Genomic DNA, 18,655 nt, shown 5'->3' with positions numbered 1-18,655 from the left:
CTACCAATTGTTTTATAAAATTAAATAAAAAGCAAGAATAAAATAAGAATGAGAGTACAAAATAGAGAAAGCAAATAATAAAAAAATATCAAAATAAAAAAAAATATGGCATATGATGGATATTAATAATTGAAACACTTCTATTAATATGAAATAATAGTAACAAAAACAAAAAAGTAATAATTTATTTATTATAATAAATATTTTATAATCTACAAATCTTGATTTTATACTCTCGTGTTAGAGTGTTGTGAGATGTAATTATGTACTTGCTTTGAGGTGTGGGTGTACTCGGGGTCTGGGGGTGGCTGAGGGTACATTATGCGTTGTAAAAATTTCACTTGTTTTTCTTTGGTTGTCATTTGACAGCGACTGTTATATTTTCTCTCTGAATTTGGAATTTCCATGTTATGCCCTTGTGTTTGTGTATGTGTTATTTTAATTTCTCCATGTTGATATTTTCTAACAATTGTTATCATAGCTTATGGTTCCATCCAGGGATAAGAGTTCTAAGTATGCTTTATGGTTGCAACTTTATCTGATCTTTCACATCAAGTGTTGTTGAGCTACTGTCAGAAGTTCCACTAGGTGGATTGGGCTAGATAAAATCAGAGAATAATTATTTTTTACATAAGTTAATGATTAATGCTCAGTACATGAGTATTATTAACATTGATGAAAGGTCTACTATAAGATTATGTCAATAAAGAAGTTTCATCAGAATTTTTCAAACTGGTTTTCGATATGTGAAAATTATTTGAGAAGTTTTTATACTTGTGGATTATAATTTTTCTTAATTTTTAAATGAATCTACCAATTGTTTTATAAAATTAAACAAAAAAGCAAGAATAAAATAAGAATGAAAGTACAAATAGAGAAAGCAAATAATAATAAAATATCAAAATAGAAAAAAATGGCATATGATGGATATTAATAATTGAAACACTTATATTAATATTAAATAATAGTAAGAAAAACATAAATACAATAATTTAATAATTTAATTAATAAATATTTTTATATTCAACAAATGTAGATTGTATACTTGTAGAAATTTATTTTTCTTAATTTTGAAATGAATCTACCATTTATTTTAAACAATGGAAAAAAAGCAAGAACAAAATATAGAAATAAAATGATCAAAAATTAAAAATAGGAAGAAAAGAAAGGCTTATGATGTATATTAATTATTCAAACAATGCTATTAATATGAAATAATAGTAATAAATACATATGCTGCTGCCCAGGATTGAACTGGAGACCTTCAGTGTGTAAGACTGACGTGATAACCACTACACCACAGCAACATTTGGGTTATTCAACTAATTTAATTCAATACATATATATTAGAGATGGAAACAAATTATTAATTAAAATGACACTAATGACTATTTTACAATTGTATCTCTCAAGATTTGAACTCAATTTCTTTAGATTAATAGACTAAATTCTTCCAAATCACCAAAAATATGTTAGTATAGATTGAAAATATACATGTTCAACAAGTCTCACACCATTTAGTTTGTAAAGGAAGAGGGAGTTTAAGACTATATAATGGATTCAATTTATTCATTATAAAATGCATCAGTCAAAATACTTTAAACTTGTATTTGGCGTCTTCTATTTTTAATTCGCTTATACTCTTGTGTTATAGTGTTGTGAGATGTAATTATGTACTTGTTTTGAGGTGTGGATGTACTCGGGGTCTGGGGGTGGTTGACGGTAAATTATGCGTTGTAACAATTTTTACAGTCTTTTCTTTGGTTGCCATTTGACAGCGACTATTATATTTTTCTCTCTGAATTTGGAGTTTCCATGTTATGTCCTTGTGTTTGTGTATGTGTTATTTTAATTTCTCCATGTTGATATTTTATAACAATTTTTATCATAGCTTTTGGTTCCATCCAGGGATAAGAGTTCTAAGTATGCTTTATGGTTGCGACTTTATCTGAGCTTTCAGATCAAGTGTTGTTGAGCTACTGTCAGAAGTTCCACTATATGGATTAGGCTAGATAAAATTGAGAGAATAATTATTTTTTACATGTGGAAAGTTCAAATCAAATATGTGCTAATATGACAAGGATTACATAATATATTGATTAATGCTCAGTACATGAGTATTTATTAACATTAATGAAAGGTCTACAATAATACTATGTTAACAAAGAAGTTTCATCATAATTTTTCAAACTGGTTTTCGATATGTGGAAATTATTTGAGAATTTTTATACTTGTTGAATATTTTTTTTTTTAATTTTGAACTGAATCTACCAATGTTTATAAAATTAAATAAAAAGCAAGAATAAAATAAGAATGAGAGTACAAAATAGAGAAAGCAAATAATAAAAAAATATCAAAATAGAAAAAATATGGCATATGATGGATATTAATAATTGAAACACTTCTATTAATATGAAATAATAGTAACAAAAACAAAAAAGTAATAATTTAATTATTTTATTAATAAATATTTTTATAATCTACAAATCTTGATTTTATACTCTCGTGTTAGAGTGTTGTGAGATGTAATTATGTACTTGCTTTGAGGTGTGGGTGTACTCGGGGTCTGGGGGTGGCTGAGGGTACATTATGCGTTGTAAAAAATTTCACTTGTTTTCTTTGGTTGTCATTTGACACGACTGTTATATTTTTCTCTTTGAATTTGGAATTTCCATGTTATGTCCTTGTGTTTGTGTATGTGTTATTTTAATTTCTCCATGTTGATATTTTCTAACAATTGTTATCATAACTTATGGTTCCATCCAGGGATAAGAGTTCTAAGTATGCTTTATGGTTGCAACTTTATCTGATCTTTCACATCAAGTGTTGTTGAGCTACTGTCAGAAGTTCCACTAGGTGGATTGGGCTAGATAAAATTGAGAGAATAATTATTTTTTACATAAGTTAATGATTAATGCTCAGTACATGAGTATTATTAACATTGATGAAAGGTCTACTATAAGATTATGTCAATAAAGAAGTTTCATCAGAATTTTTCAAACTGGTTTTCGATATGTGGAAATTATTTGAGAAGTTTTATACTTGTGGATTATAATTTTTCTTAATTTTAAATGAATCTACCAATTGTTTTATAAAATTAAACAAAAAAGCAAGAATAAAATAAGAATGAAAGTACAAAATAGAGAAAGCAAATAATAATAAAATATCAAAATAGAAAAAAATGGCATATGATGGATATTAATAATTGAAACACTTATATAATATAAATAATAGTAAGAAAAACATAAATACAATAATTTAATTTTAATTAATAAATATTTTTATATTCAACAAATGTAGATTTTATACTTGTAGAAATTTATTTTTCTTAATTTTGAAATGAATCTACCATTTATTTTAACAATGGAAAAAAAGCAAGAACAAAATATAGAAATAAAATGATCAAAAATTAAAAATAGGAAGAAAAGAAAGGCTTATGATGTATATTAATTATTAAACAATGCTATTAATATGAAATAATAGTAATAAATACATATGTTGCTGCCCAGGATTGAACTGGAGACCTTCAGTGTGTAAGACTGACGTGATAACCACTACACCACAGCAACATTGGGTTATTCAACTAATTTAATTCAATACATATATATTAGAGATGGAAACAAATTATTAATTAAAATGACACTAATGACTATTTTACAATTGTATCTCTCAAGATTTGAACTCAATTTCTTTCGATTAATAGACTAAATTCTTCCAAATCACCAAAAATATGTTAGTATAAATTGAAAATATACATGTTCAACAAGTCTCACACCATTTAGTTTAGTAAAGGAAGAGGGATTTTAAGACTATATAACGGATTCAATTTATTCATTATAAAATGCATCAGTCAAAAATACTTTAAACTTGTATTTGGCGTCTTCTATTTTTAATTCGCTTATACTCTTGTGTTATAGTGTTGTGAGATGTAATTATGTACTTGTTTTGAGGTGTGGATGTACTCGGGGTCTGGGGGTGGTTGACGGTAAATTATGCGTTGTAACAATTTTTACAGTCTTTTCTTTGGTTGCCATTTGACAGCGACTATAATATTTTTCTCTCTGAATTTGGAGTTTCCATGTTATGTCCTTGTGTTTGTGTATGTGTTATTTTAATTTCTCCATGTTGATATTTTATAACAATTTTTATCATAGCTTTTGGTTCCATCCAGGGATAAGAGTTCTAAGTATGCTTTATGGTTGCGACTTTATCTGAGCTTTCAGATCAAGTGTTGTTGAGCTACTGTCAGAAGTTCCACTATATGGATTAGGCTAGATAAAATTGAGAGAATAATTATTTTTTACATGTGGAAAGTTCAAATCAAATATGTGCTAATATGACAAGGATTACATAATATATTGATTAATGCTCAGTACATGAGTATTTATTAACATTAATGAAAGGTCTACAATAATACTATGTTAACAAAGAAGTTTCATCATAATTTTTCAAACTGGTTTTCGATATGTGGAAATTATTTGAGAATTTTTATACTTGTTGAATATTTTTTTTTTTTAATTTTGAACTGAATCTACCAATAGTTTTATAAAATTAAATAAAAAGCAAGAATAAAATAAGAATGAGAGTACAAAATAGAGAAAGCGAATAATAAAAAAATATCAAAATAGAAAAAACATGGCATATGATGGATATTAATAATTGAAACACTTCTATTAATATGAAATAATAGTAACAAAAACAAAAAAGTAATAATTTAATTATTTTATTAATAAATATTTTTATAATCTACAAATCTTGATTTTATACTCTCGTGTTAGAGTGTTGTGAGATGTAATTATGTACTTGCTTTGAGGTGTGGGTGTACTCGGGGTCTGGGGGTGGCTGAGGGTACATTATGCGTTGTAAAAATTTCACTTGTTTTTCTTTGGTTGTCATTTGACAGCGACTGTTATATTTTTCTCTCTGAATTTGGAATTTCCATGTTATGTCCTTGTGTTTGTGTATGTGTTATTTTAATTTCTCCATGTTGATATTTTCTAACAATTGTTATCATAGCTTATGGTTCCATCCAGGGATAAGAGTTCTAAGTATGCTTTATGGTTGCAACTTTATCTGATCTTTCACATCAAGTGTTGTTGAGCTACTGTCAGAAGTTCCACTAGGTGGATTGGGCTAGATAAAATTGAGAGAATAATTATTTTTTACATAAGTTAATGATTAATGCTCAGTACATGAGTATTTATTAACATTGATGAAAGGTCTACTATAAGATTATGTCAATAAAGAAGTTTCATCAGAATTTTTCAAACTGGTTTTCGATATGTGGAAATTATTTGAGAAGTTTTTATACTTGTGGATTATAATTTTTCTTAATTTTTAAATGAATCTACCAATTGTTTTATAAAATTAAACAAAAAGCAAGAATAAAATAAGAATGAAAGTACAAAATAGAGAAAGCAAATAATAATAAAATATCAAAATAGAAAAAAATGGCATATGATGGATATTAATAATTGAAACACTTATATTAATATTAAATAATAGTAAGAAAAACATAAATACAATAATTTAATAATTTAATTAATAAATATTTTATATTCAACAAATGTAGATTGTATACTTGTAGAAATTTATTTTTCTTAATTTTGAAATGAATCTACCATTTATTTTAAACAATGGAAAAAAAGCAAGAACAAAATATAGAAATAAAATGATCAAAAATTAAAAATAGGAAGAAAAGAAAGGCTTATGATGTATATTAATTATTCAAACAATGCTATTAATATGAAATAATAGTAATAAATACATATGCTGCTGCCCAGGATTGAACTGGAGACCTTCAGTGTGTAAGACTGACGTGATAACCACTACACCACAGCAACATTTGGGTTATTCAACTAATTTAATTCAATACATATATATTAGAGATGGAAACAAATTATTAATTAAAATGACACTAATGACTATTTTACAATTGTATCTCTCAAGATTTGAACTCAATTTCTTTCGATTAATAGACTAAATTCTTCCAAATCACCAAAAATATGTTAGTATAGATTGAAAATATACATGTTCAACAAGTCTCACACCATTTAGTTTTGTAAAGGAAGAGGGAGTTTAAGACTATATAATGGATTCAATTTATTCATTATAAAATGCATCAGTCAAAAATACTTTAAACTTGTATTTGGCGTCTTCTATTTTTAATTCGCTTATACTCTTGTGTTATAGTGTTGTGAGATGTAATTATGTACTTGTTTTGAGGTGTGGATGTACTCGGGGTCTGGGGGTGGTTGAGGGTAAATTATGCGTTGTAACAATTTTTACAGTCTTTTCTTTGGTTGCCATTTGACAGCGACTATTATATTTTTCTCTCTGAATTTGGAGTTTCCATGTTATGTCCTTGTGTTTGTGTATGTGTTATTTTAATTTCTCCATGTTGATATTTTATAACAATTTTTATCATAGCTTTTGGTTCCATCCAGGGATAAGAGTTCTAAGTATGCTTTATGGTTGCGACTTTATCTGAGCTTTCAGATCAAGTGTTGTTGAGCTACTGTCAGAAGTTCCACTATATGGATTAGGCTAGATAAAATTGAGAGAATAATTATTTTTTACATGTGGAAAGTTCAAATCAAATATGTGCTGATATGACAAGGATTACATAATATATTGATTAATGCTCAGTACATGAGTATTTATTAACATTAATGAAAGGTCTACAATAATACTATGTAACAAAGAAGTTTCATCATAATTTTTCAAACTGGTTTTCCATATGTGGAAAATATTTGAGAATTTTTATACTTGTTGAATATTATTTTTCTTAATTTTGAACTGAATCTACCAATTGTTTTATAAAATTAAATAAAAAGCAAGAATAAAATAAGAATGAGAGTACAAAATAGAGAAAGCAAATAATAAAAAAAATATCAAAATAGAAAAAATATGGCATATGATGGATATTAATAATTGAAACACTTCTATTAATATGAAATAATAGTAACAAAAACAAAAAAGTAATAATTTAATTATTTTATTAATAAATATTTTTATAATCTACAAATCTTGATTTTATACTCTCGTGTTAGAGTGTTGTGAGATGTAATTATGTACTTGCTTTGAGGTGTGGGTGTACTCGGGGTCTGGGGGTGGCTGAGGGTACATTATGCGTTGTAAAAAATTTCACTTGTTTTTCTTTGGTTGTCATTTGACAGCGACTGTTATATTTTTCTCTCTGAATTTGGAATTTCCATGTTATGTCCTTGTGTTTGTGTATGTGTTATTTTAATTTCTCCATGTTGATATTTTCTAACAATTGTTATCATAGCTTATGGTTCCATCCAGGGATAAGAGTTCTAAGTATGCTTTATGGTTGCAACTTTATCTGATCTTTCACATCAAGTGTTGTTGAGCTACTGTCAGAAGTTCCACTAGGTGGATTGGGCTAGATGAAAATGAGAGAATAATTATTTTTTACATAAGTTATTGATTAATGCTCAGTACATGAGTTATTATTAACATTGATGAAAGTCTACTATAAGATTATGTCAATAAAGAAGTTTCATCAGAATTTTTCAAACTGGTTTTCGATATGTGGAAATTATTTGAGAAGTTTTTATACTTGTGGATTATAATTTTTCTTAATTTTTAAATGAATCTACCAATTGTTTTATAAAATTAAACAAAAAAGCAAGAATAAAATAAGAATGAAAGTACAAAATAGAGAAAGCAAATAATAATAAAATATCAAAATAGAAAAAAATGGCATATGATGGATATTAATAATTGAAACACTTATATTAATATTAAATAATAGTAAGAAAAACATAAATACTATAATTTAATTATTTTTTATTAATAAATATTTTTATATTCAACAAATGTAGATTTTATACTTGTAGAAATTTATTTTTCTTAATTTTGAAATGAATCTACCATTTATTTTATACAATGGAAAAAAAGCAAGAACAAAATATAGAAATAAAATGATCAAAAATTAAAAATAGGAAGAAAAGAAAGGCTTATGATGTATATTAATTATTCAAACAATGCTATTAATTTGAAATAAAAGTAATAAATACATATGTTGCTGCCCAGGATTGAACTGGAGACCTTCAGTGTGTAAGATTGACGTGATAACCACTACACCACAACAACATTTGGGTTATTCAACTAATTTAATTCAATACATATATATTAGAGATGGAAACAAATTATTAATTAAAATGACACTAATGACTATTTTACAATTGTATCTCTCAAGATTTGAACTCAATTTCTTTCGATTAATAGACTAAATTCTTCCAAATCACCAAAAATATGTTAGTATAGATTGAAAATATACATGTTCAACAAGTCTCACACCATTTAGTTTTGTAAAGGAAGAGGGAGTTTAAGACTATATAATGGATTCAATTTATTCATTATAAAATGCATCAGTCAAAAATACTTTAAACTTGTATTTGGCGTCTTCTATTTTTAATTCGCTTATACTCTTGTGTTATAGTGTTGTGAGATGTAATTATGTACTTGTTTTGAGGTGTGGATGTACTCGGGGTCTGGGGGTGGTTGAGGGTAAATTATGCGTTGTAACAATTTTTACAGTCTTTTCTTTGGTTGCCATTTGACAGCGACTATTATATTTTTCTCTCTGAATTTGGAGTTTCCATGTTATGTCCTTGTGTTTGTGTATGTGTTATTTTAATTTCTCCATGTTGATATTTTATAACAATTTTTATCATAGCTTTTGGTTCCATCCAGGGATAAGAGTTCTAAGTATGCTTTATGGTTGCGACTTTATCTGAGCTTTCAGATCAAGTGTTGTTGAGCTACTGTCAGAAGTTCCACTATATGGATTAGGCTAGATAAAATTGAGAGAATAATTATTTTTTACATGTGGAAAGTTCAAATCAAATATGTGCTAATATGACAAGGATTACATAATATATTGATTAATGCTCAGTACATGAGTATTTATTAACATTAATGAAAGGTCTACAATAATACTATGTTAACAAAGAAGTTTCATCATAATTTTTCAAACTGGTTTTCCATATGTGGAAATTATTTGAGAATTTTTATACTTGTTGAATATTATTTTTCTTAATTTTGAACTGAATCTACCAATTGTTTTATAAAATTAAATAAAAAGCAAGAATAAAATAAGAATGAGAGTACAAAATAGAGAAAGCCAATAATAAAAAAAATTCAAAATAGAAAAAATATGGCATATGATGGATATTAATAATTGAAACACTTCTATTAATATGAAATAATAGTAACAAAAACAAAAAAGTAATAATTTAATTATTTTATTAATAAATATTTTATAATCTACAAATCTTGATTTTATACTCTCGTGTTAGAGTGTTGTGAGATGTAATTATGTACTTGCTTTGAGGTGTGGGTGTACTCGGGGTCTGGGGGTGGCTGAGGGTACATTATGCGTTGTAAAAATTTCACTTGTTTTTCTTTGGTTGTCATTTGACAGCGACTGTTATATTTTTATCTCTGAATTTGGAATTTCCATGTTATGTCCTTGTGTTTGTGTATGTGTTATTTTAATTTCTCCATGTTGATATTTTCTAACAATTGTTATCATAGCTTATGGTTCCATCCAGGGATAAGAGTTCTAAGTATGCTTTATGGTTGCAACTTTATCTGATCTTTCACATCAAGTGTTGTTGAGCTACTGTCAGAAGTTCCACTAGGTGGATTGGGCTAGATGAAAATGAGAGAATAATTATTTTTTACATAAGTTATTGATTAATGCTCAGTACATGAGTTATTATTAACATTGATGAAAGTTGTACTATAAGATTATGTCAATAAAGAAGTTTCATCAGAATTTTTCAAACTGGTTTTCGATATGTGGAAATTATTTGAGAAGTTTTTATACTTGTGGATTATAATTTTTCTTAATTTTTAAATGAATCTACCAATTGTTTTATAAAATTAAACAAAAAAGCAAGAATAAAATAAGAATGAAAGTACAAAATAGAGAAAGCAAATAATAATAAAATATCAAAATAGAAAAAAATGGCATATGATGGATATTAATAATTGAAACACTTATATTAATATTAAATAATAGTAAGAAAAACATAAAGATAATAATTTAATTATTTTTATTAATAAATATTTTTATATTCAACAAATGTAGATTTTATACTTGTAGAAATTTATTTTTCTTAATTTTGAAATGAATCTACCATTTATTTTAAACAATGGAAAAAAAGCAAGAACAAAATATAGAAATAAAATGATCAAAAATTAAAAATAGGAAGAAAAGAAAGGCTTATGATGTATATTAATTATTCAAACAATGCTATTAATTTGAAATAATAGTAATAAATACATATGTTGCTGCCCAGGATTGAACTGGAGACCTTCAGTGTGTAAGACTGACGTGATAACCACTACACCACAGCAACATTTGGGTTATTCAACTAATTTAATTCAATACATATATATTAGAGATGGAAACAAATTATTAATTAAAATGACACTAATGACTATTTTACAATTGTATCTCTCAAGATTTGAACTCAATTTCTTTAGATTAATAGACTAAATTCTTCCAAATCACCAAAAATATGTTAGTATAGATTGAAAATATACATGTTCAACAAGTCTCACACCATTTAGTTTTGTAAAGGAAGAGGGAGTTTAAGACTATATAATGGATTCAATTTATTCATTATAAAATGCATCAGTCAAAAATACTTTAAACTTGTATTTGGCGTCTTCTATTTTTAATTCGCTTATACTCTTGTGTTATAGTGTTGTGAGATGTAATTATGTACTTGTTTTGAGGTGTGGATGTACTCGGGGTCTGGGGGTGGTTGAGGGTAAATTATGCGTTGTAACAATTTTTACAGTCTTTTCTTTGGTTGCCATTTGACAGCGACTATTATATTTTTCTCTCTGAATTTGGAGTTTCCATGTTATGTCCTTGTGTTTGTGTATGTGTTATTTTAATTTCTCCATGTTGATATTTTATAACAATTTTTATCATAGCTTTTGGTTCCATCCAGGGATAAGAGTTCTAAGTATGCTTTATGGTTGCGACTTTATCTGAGCATTCAGATCAAGTGTTGTTGAGCTACTGTCAGAAGTTCCACTATATGGATTGGGCTAGATAAAATTGAGAGAATAATTATTTTTTACATGTGGAAAGTTCAAATCAAATATGTGCTGATATGACAAGGATTACATAATATATTGATTAATGCTCAGTACATGAGTATTTATTAACATTAATGAAAGGTCTACAATAATACTATGTTAACAAAGAAGTTTCATCATAATTTTTCAAACTGGTTTTCCATATGTGGAAATTATTTGAGAATTTTTATACTTGTTGAATATTATTTTTCTTAATTTTGAACTGAATCTACCAATAGTTTTATAAAATTAAATAAAAAGCAAGAATAAAATAAGAATGAGAGTACAAAATAGAGAAAGCAAATAATAAAAAAATATCAAAATAGAAAAAACATGGCATATGATGGATATTAATAATTGAAACACTTCTATTAATATGAAATAATAGTAACAAAAACAAAAAAGTAATAATTTAATTATTTTATTAATAAATATTTTTATAATCTACAAATCTTGATTTTATACTCTCGTGTTAGAGTGTTGTGAGATGTAATTATGTACTTGCTTTGAGGTGTGGGTGTACTCGGGGTCTGGGGGTGGCTGAGGGTACATTATGCGTTGTAAAAAATTTCACTTGTTTTTCTTTGGTTGTCATTTGACAGCGACTGTTATATTTTTCTCTCTGAATTTGGAATTTCCATGTTATGTCCTTGTGTTTGTGTATGTGTTATTTTAATTTCTCCATGTTGATATTTTCTAACAATTGTTATCATAGCTTATGGTTCCATCCAGGGATAAGAGTTCTAAGTATGCTTTATGGTTGCAACTTTATCTGATCTTTCACATCAAGTGTTGTTGAGCTACTGTCAGAAGTTCCACTAGGTGGATTGGGCTAGATAAAATTGAGAGAATAATTATTTTTTACATAAGTTAATGATTAATGCTCAGTACATGAGTATTTATTAACATTGATGAAAGGTCTACTATAAGATTATGTCAATAAAGAAGTTTCATCAGAATTTTTCAAACTGGTTTTCGATATGTGAAAATTATTTGAGAAGTTTTTATACTTGTGGATTATAATTTTTCTTAATTTTTAAATGAATCTACCAATTGTTTTATAAAATTAAACAAAAAAGCAAGAATAAAATAAGAATGAAAGTACAAAATAGAGAAAGCAAATAATAATAAAATATCAAAATAGAAAAAAATGGCATATGATGGATATTAATAATTGAAACACTTATATTAATAATTTAATTAATAAATATTTTTATATTCAACAAATGTAGATTGCTACTTGTAGAAATTTATTTTTCGTAATTTTGAAATGAATCTACCATTTATTTTAAACAATGGAAAAAAAGCAAGAACAAAATATAGAAATAAAATGATCAAAAATTAAAAATAGGAAGAAAAGAAAGGCTTATGATGTATATTAATTATTCAAACAATGCTATTAATTTGAAATAATAGTAATAAATACATATGTTGCTGCCCAGGATTGAACTGGAGACCTTCAGTGTGTAAGACTGACGTGATAACCACTACACCACAACAACATTTGGGTTATTCAACTAATTTAATTCAATAAATATATATTAGAGATGGAAACAAATTATTAATTAAAATGACACTAATGACTATTTTACAATTGTATCTCTCAAGATTTGAACTCAATTTCTTTCGATTAATAGACTAAATTCTTCCAAATCACCAAAAATATGTTAGTATAGATTGAAAATATACATGTTCAACAAGTCTCACACCATTTAGTTTTGTAAAGGAAGAGGGAGTTTAAGACTATATAATGGATTCAATTTATTCATTATAAAATGCATCAGTCAAAAATACTTTAAACTTGTATTTGGCGTCTTCTATTTTTAATTCGCTTATACTCTTGTGTTATAGTGTTGTGAGATGTAATTATGTACTTGTTTTGAGGTGTGGATGTACTCGGGGTCTGGGGGTGGTTGAGGGTAAATTATGCGTTGTAACAATTTTTACAGTCTTTTCTTTGGTTGCCATTTGACAGCGACTATTATATTTTTCTCTCTGAATTTGGAGTTTCCATGTTATGTCCTTGTGTTTGTGTATGTGTTATTTTAATTTCTCCATGTTGATATTTTATAACAATTTTTATCATAGCTTTTGGTTCCATCCAGGGATAAGAGTTCTAAGTATGCTTTATGGTTGCGACTTTATCTGAGCTTTCAGATCAAGTGTTGTTGAGCTACTGTCAGAAGTTCCACTATATGGATTAGGCTAGATAAAATTGAGAGAATAATTATTTTTTACATGTGGAAAGTTCAAATCAAATATGTGCTGATATGACAAGGATTACATAATATATTGATTAATGCTCAGTACATGAGTATTTATTAACATTAATGAAAGGTCTACAATAATACTATGTTAACAAAGAAGTTTCATCATAATTTTTCAAACTGGTTTTCCATATGTGGAAATTATTTGAGAATTTTTATACTTGTTGAATATTATTTTTCTTAATTTTGAACTGAATCTTCCAATAGTTTTATAAAATTAAATAAAAAGCAAGAATAAAATAAGAATGAGAGTACAAAATAGAGAAAGCAAATAATAAAAAAATATCAAAATAGAAAAAACATGGCATATGATGGATATTAATAATTGAAACACTTCTATTAATATGAAATAATAGTAACAAAAACAAAAAAGTAATAATTTAATTATTTTATTAATAAATATTTTTATAATCTACAAATCTTGATTTTATACTCTCGTGTTAGAGTGTTGTGAGATGTAATTATGTACTTGCTTTGAGGTGTGGGTGTACTCGGGGTCTGGGGGTGGCTGAGGGTACATTATGCGTTGTAAAAAATTTCACTTGTTTTTCTTTGGTTGTCATTTGACAGCGACTGTTATATTTTTCTCTCTGAATTTGGAATTTCCATGTTATGTCCTTGTGTTTGTGTATGTGTTATTTTAATTTCTCCATGTTGATATTTTCTAACAATTGTTATCATAGCTTATGGTTCCATCCAGGGATAAGAGTTCTAAGTATGCTTTATGGTTGCAACTTTATCTGATCTTTCACATCAAGTGTTGTTGAGCTACTGTCAGAAGTTCCACTAGGTGGATTGGGCTAGATAAAATTGAGAGAATAATTATTTTTTACATAAGTTAATGATTAATGCTCAGTACATGAGTATTTATTAACATTGATGAAAGGTCTACTATAAGATTATGTCAATAAAGAAGTTTCATCAGAATTTTTCAAACTGGTTTTCGATATGTGGAAATTATTTGAGAAGTTTTTATACTTGTGGATTATAATTTTTCTTAATTTTTAAATGAATCTACCAATTGTTTTATAAAATTAAACAAAAAAGCAAGAATAAAATAAGAATGAAAGTACAAAATAGAGAAAGCAAATAATAATAAAATATCAAAATAGAAAAAAATGGCATATGATGGATATTAATAATTGAAACACTTATATTAATATTAAATAATAGTAAGAAAAACATAAATACTATAATTTAATAATTTAATTAATAAATATTTTTATATTCAACAAATGTAGATTGTATACTTGTAGAAATTTATTTTTCTTAATTTTGAAATGAATCTACCATTTATTTTAAACAATGGAAAAAAAGCAAGAACAAAATATAGAAATAAAATGATCAAAAATTAAAAATAGGAAGAAAAGAAAGGCTTATGATGTATATTAATTATTCAAACAATGCTATTAATATGAAATAATAGTAATAAATACATATGTTGCTGCCCAGGATTGAACTGGAGACCTTCAGTGTGTAAGACTGACGTGATAACCACTACACCACAGCAACATTTGGGTTATTCAACTAATTTAATTCAATACATATATATTAGAGATGGAAACAAATTATTAATTAAAATGACACTAATGACTATTTTACAATTGTATCTCTCAAGATTTGAACTCAATTTCTTTAGATTAATAGACTAAATTCTTCCAAATCACCAAAAATATGTTAGTATAGATTGAAAATATACATGTTCAACAAGTCTCACACCATTTAGTTTTGTAAAGGAAGAGGGAGTTTAAGACTATATAATGGATTCAATTTATTCATTATAAAATGCATCAGTCAAAAATACTTTAAACTTGTATTTGGCGTCTTCTATTTTTAATTCGCTTATACTCTTGTGTTATAGTGTTGTGAGATGTAATTATGTACTTGTTTTGAGGTGTGGATGTACTCGGGGTCTGGGGGTGGTTGAGGGTAAATTATGCGTTGTAACAATTTTTACAGTCTTTTCTTTGGTTGCCATTTGACAGCGACTATTATATTTTTCTCTCTGAATTTGGAGTTTCCATGTTATGTCCTTGTGTTTGTGTATGTGTTATTTTAATTTCTCCATGTTGATATTTTATAACAATTTTTATCATAGCTTTTGGTTCCATCCAGGGATAAGAGTTCTAAGTATGCTTTATGGTTGCGACTTTATCTGAGCTTTCAGATCAAGTGTTGTTGAGCTACTGTCAGAAGTTCCACTATATGGATTAGGCTAGATAAAATTGAGAGAATAATTATTTTTTACATGTGGAAAGTTCAAATCAAATATGTGCTGATATGACAAGGATTACATAATATATTGATTAATGCTCAGTACATGAGTATTTATTAACATTAATGAAAGGTCTACAATAATACTATGTTAACAAAGAAGTTTCATCATAATTTTTCAAACTGGTTTTCGATATGTGGAAATTATTTGAGAATTTTTATACTTGTTGAATATTATTTTTCTTAATTTTGAACTGAATCTACCAATAGTTTTATAAAATTAAATAAAAAGCAAGAATAAAATAAGAATGAGAGTACAAAATAGAGAAAGCAAATAATAAAAAAATATCAAAATAGAAAAAACATGGCATATGATGGATATTAATAATTGAAACACTTCTATTAATATGAAATAATAGTAACAAAAACAAAAAAGTAATAATTTAATTATTTTATTAATAAATATTTTTATAATCTACAAATCTTGATTTTATACTCTCGTGTTAGAGTGTTGTGAGATGTAATTATGTACTTGCTTTGAGGTGTGGGTGTACTCGGGGTCTGGGGGTGGCTGAGGGTACATTATGCGTTGTAAAAAATTTCACTTGTTTTTCTTTGGTTGTCATTTGACAGCGACTGTTATATTTTTCTCTCTGAATTTGGAATTTCCATGTTATGTCCTTGTGTTTGTGTATGTGTTATTTTAATTTCTCCATGTTGATATTTTCTAACAATTGTTATCATAGCTTATGGTTCCATCCAGGGATAAGAGTTCTAAGTATGCTTTATGGTTGCAACTTTATCTGATCTTTCACATCAAGTGTTGTTGAGCTACTGTCAGAAGTTCCACTAGGTGGATTGGGCTAGATAAAATTGAGAGAATAATTATTTTTTACATAAGTTAATGATTAATGCTCAGTACATGAGTATTTATTAACATTGATGAAAGGTCTACTATAAGATTATGTCAATAAAGAAGTTTCATCAGAATTTTTCAAACTGGTTTTCGATATGTGGAAATTATTTGAGAAGTTTTTATACTTGTGGATTATAATTTTTCTTAATTTTTAAATGAATCTACCAATTGTTTTATAAAATTAAACAAAAAAGCAAGAATAAAATAAGAATGAAAGTACAAAATAGAGAAAGCAAATAATAATAAAATATCAAAATAGAAAAAAATGGCATATGATGGATATTAATAATTGAAACACTTATATTAATATTAAATAATAGTAAGAAAAACATAAATACTATAATTTAATAATTTAATTAATAAATATTTTTATATTCAACAAATGTAGATTGTATACTTGTAGAAATTTATTTTTCTTAATTTTGAAATGAATCTACCATTTATTTTAAACAATGGAAAAAAAGCAAGAACAAAATATAGAAATAAAATGATCAAAAATTAAAAATAGGAAGAAAAGAAAGGCTTATGATGTATATTAATTATTCAAACAATGCTATTAATATGAAATAATAGTAATAAATACATATGTTGCTGCCCAGGATTGAACTGGAGACCTTCAGTGTGTAAGACTGACGTGATAACCACTACACCACAGCAACATTTGGGTTATTCAACTAATTTAATTCAATACATATATATTAGAGATGGAAACAAATTATTAATTAAAATGACACTAATGACTATTTTACAATTGTATCTCTCAAGATTTGAACTCAATTTCTTTAGATTAATAGACTAAATTCTTCCAAATCACCAAAAATATGTTAGTATAGATTGAAAATATACATGTTCAACAAGTCTCACACCATTTAGTTTTGTAAAGGAAGAGGGAGTTTAAGACTATATAATGGATTCAATTTATTCATTATAAAATGCATCAGTCAAAAATACTTTAAACTTGTATTTGGCGTCTTCTATTTTTAATTCGCTTATACTCTTGTGTTATAGTGTTGTGAGATGTAATTATGTACTTGTTTTGAGGTGTGGATGTACTCGGGGTCTGGGGGTGGTTGAGGGTAAATTATGCGTTGTAACAATTTTTACAGTCTTTTCTTTGGTTGCCATTTGACAGCGACTATTATATTTTTCTCTCTGAATTTGGAGTTTCCATGTTATGTCCTTGTGTTTGTGTATGTGTTATTTTAATTTCTCCATGTTGATATTTTATAACAATTTTTATCATAGCTTTTGGTTCCATCCAGGGATAAGAGTTCTAAGTATGCTTTATGGTTGCGACTTTATCTGAGCTTTCAGATCAAGTGTTGTTGAGCTACTGTCAGAAGTTCCACTATATGGATTAGGCTAGATAAAATTGAGAGAATAATTATTTTTTACATGTGGAAAGTTCAAATCAAATATGTGCTGATATGACAAGGATTACATAATATATTGATTAATGCTCAGTACATGAGTATTTATTAACATTAATGAAAGGTCTACAATAATACTATGTTAACAAAGAAGTTTCATCATAATTTTTCAAACTGGTTTTCGATATGTGGAAATTATTTGAGAATTTTTATACTTGTTGAATATTATTTTTCTTAATTTTGAACTGAATCTACCAATTGTTTTATAAAATTAAATAAAAAGCAAGAATAAAATAAGAATGAGAGTACAAAATAGAGAAAGCAAATAATAAAAAAATATCAAAATAGAAAAAACATGGCATATGATGGATATTAATAATTGAAACACTTCTATTAATATGAAATAATAGTAACAAAAACAAAAAAGTAATAATTTAATTATTTTATTAATAAATATTTTTATAATCTACAAATCTTGATTTTATACTCTCGTGTTAGAGTGTTGTGAGATGTAATTATGTACTTGCTTTGAGGTGTGGGTGTACTCGGGGTCTGGGGGTGGCTGAGGGTACATTATGCGTTGTAAAAAATTTCACTTGTTTTTCTTTGGTTGTCATTTGACAGCGACTGTTATATTTTTCTCTCTGAATTTGGAATTTCCATGTTATGTCCTTGTGTTTGTGTATGTGTTATTTTAATTTCTCCATGTTGATATTTTCTAACAATTGTTATCATAGCTTATGGTTCCATCCAGGGAT

General features: G+C 26.6%; 8 non-coding genes across 8 annotated transcripts; all 8 read right to left on the bottom strand.

Moving 5' to 3' along the window:
• Positions 1 to 1,234: 1,234 nt before the first annotated feature.
• Positions 1,235 to 1,307, bottom strand: TRNAV-UAC (transfer RNA valine (anticodon UAC)). The gene has a single exon. It is a non-coding gene; the product is annotated as a tRNA-Val (tRNA).
• Positions 1,308 to 3,496: 2,189 nt separating this feature from the next.
• On the bottom strand, positions 3,497 to 3,569 carry TRNAV-UAC (transfer RNA valine (anticodon UAC)). The gene has a single exon. It is a non-coding gene; the product is annotated as a tRNA-Val (tRNA).
• A 2,201-nt stretch (positions 3,570 to 5,770) lies between these two features.
• TRNAV-UAC (transfer RNA valine (anticodon UAC)) lies at positions 5,771 to 5,843 on the bottom strand. The gene has a single exon. It is a non-coding gene; the product is annotated as a tRNA-Val (tRNA).
• Positions 5,844 to 8,048: 2,205 nt separating this feature from the next.
• Positions 8,049 to 8,121, bottom strand: TRNAV-UAC (transfer RNA valine (anticodon UAC)). The gene has a single exon. It is a non-coding gene; the product is annotated as a tRNA-Val (tRNA).
• A 2,203-nt stretch (positions 8,122 to 10,324) lies between these two features.
• TRNAV-UAC (transfer RNA valine (anticodon UAC)) lies at positions 10,325 to 10,397 on the bottom strand. The gene has a single exon. It is a non-coding gene; the product is annotated as a tRNA-Val (tRNA).
• Positions 10,398 to 12,559: 2,162 nt separating this feature from the next.
• On the bottom strand, positions 12,560 to 12,632 carry TRNAV-UAC (transfer RNA valine (anticodon UAC)). Its single transcript has one exon. It is a non-coding gene; the product is annotated as a tRNA-Val (tRNA).
• Positions 12,633 to 14,836: 2,204 nt separating this feature from the next.
• On the bottom strand, positions 14,837 to 14,909 carry TRNAV-UAC (transfer RNA valine (anticodon UAC)). The gene has a single exon. It is a non-coding gene; the product is annotated as a tRNA-Val (tRNA).
• Positions 14,910 to 17,113: 2,204 nt separating this feature from the next.
• TRNAV-UAC (transfer RNA valine (anticodon UAC)) lies at positions 17,114 to 17,186 on the bottom strand. Its single transcript has one exon. It is a non-coding gene; the product is annotated as a tRNA-Val (tRNA).
• Between the last annotated feature and the right edge of the window lie 1,469 nt (positions 17,187 to 18,655).

This window comes from Lathyrus oleraceus, unplaced genomic scaffold, assembly GCF_024323335.1.
Source record: "Lathyrus oleraceus cultivar Zhongwan6 unplaced genomic scaffold, CAAS_Psat_ZW6_1.0 chrUn0717, whole genome shotgun sequence".
Lineage (NCBI taxonomy): Eukaryota > Viridiplantae > Streptophyta > Magnoliopsida > Fabales > Fabaceae > Lathyrus > Lathyrus oleraceus.
Note: the sequence above shows the minus strand (reverse complement) of the source record. Positions and strands in the feature narration are given on the sequence as shown.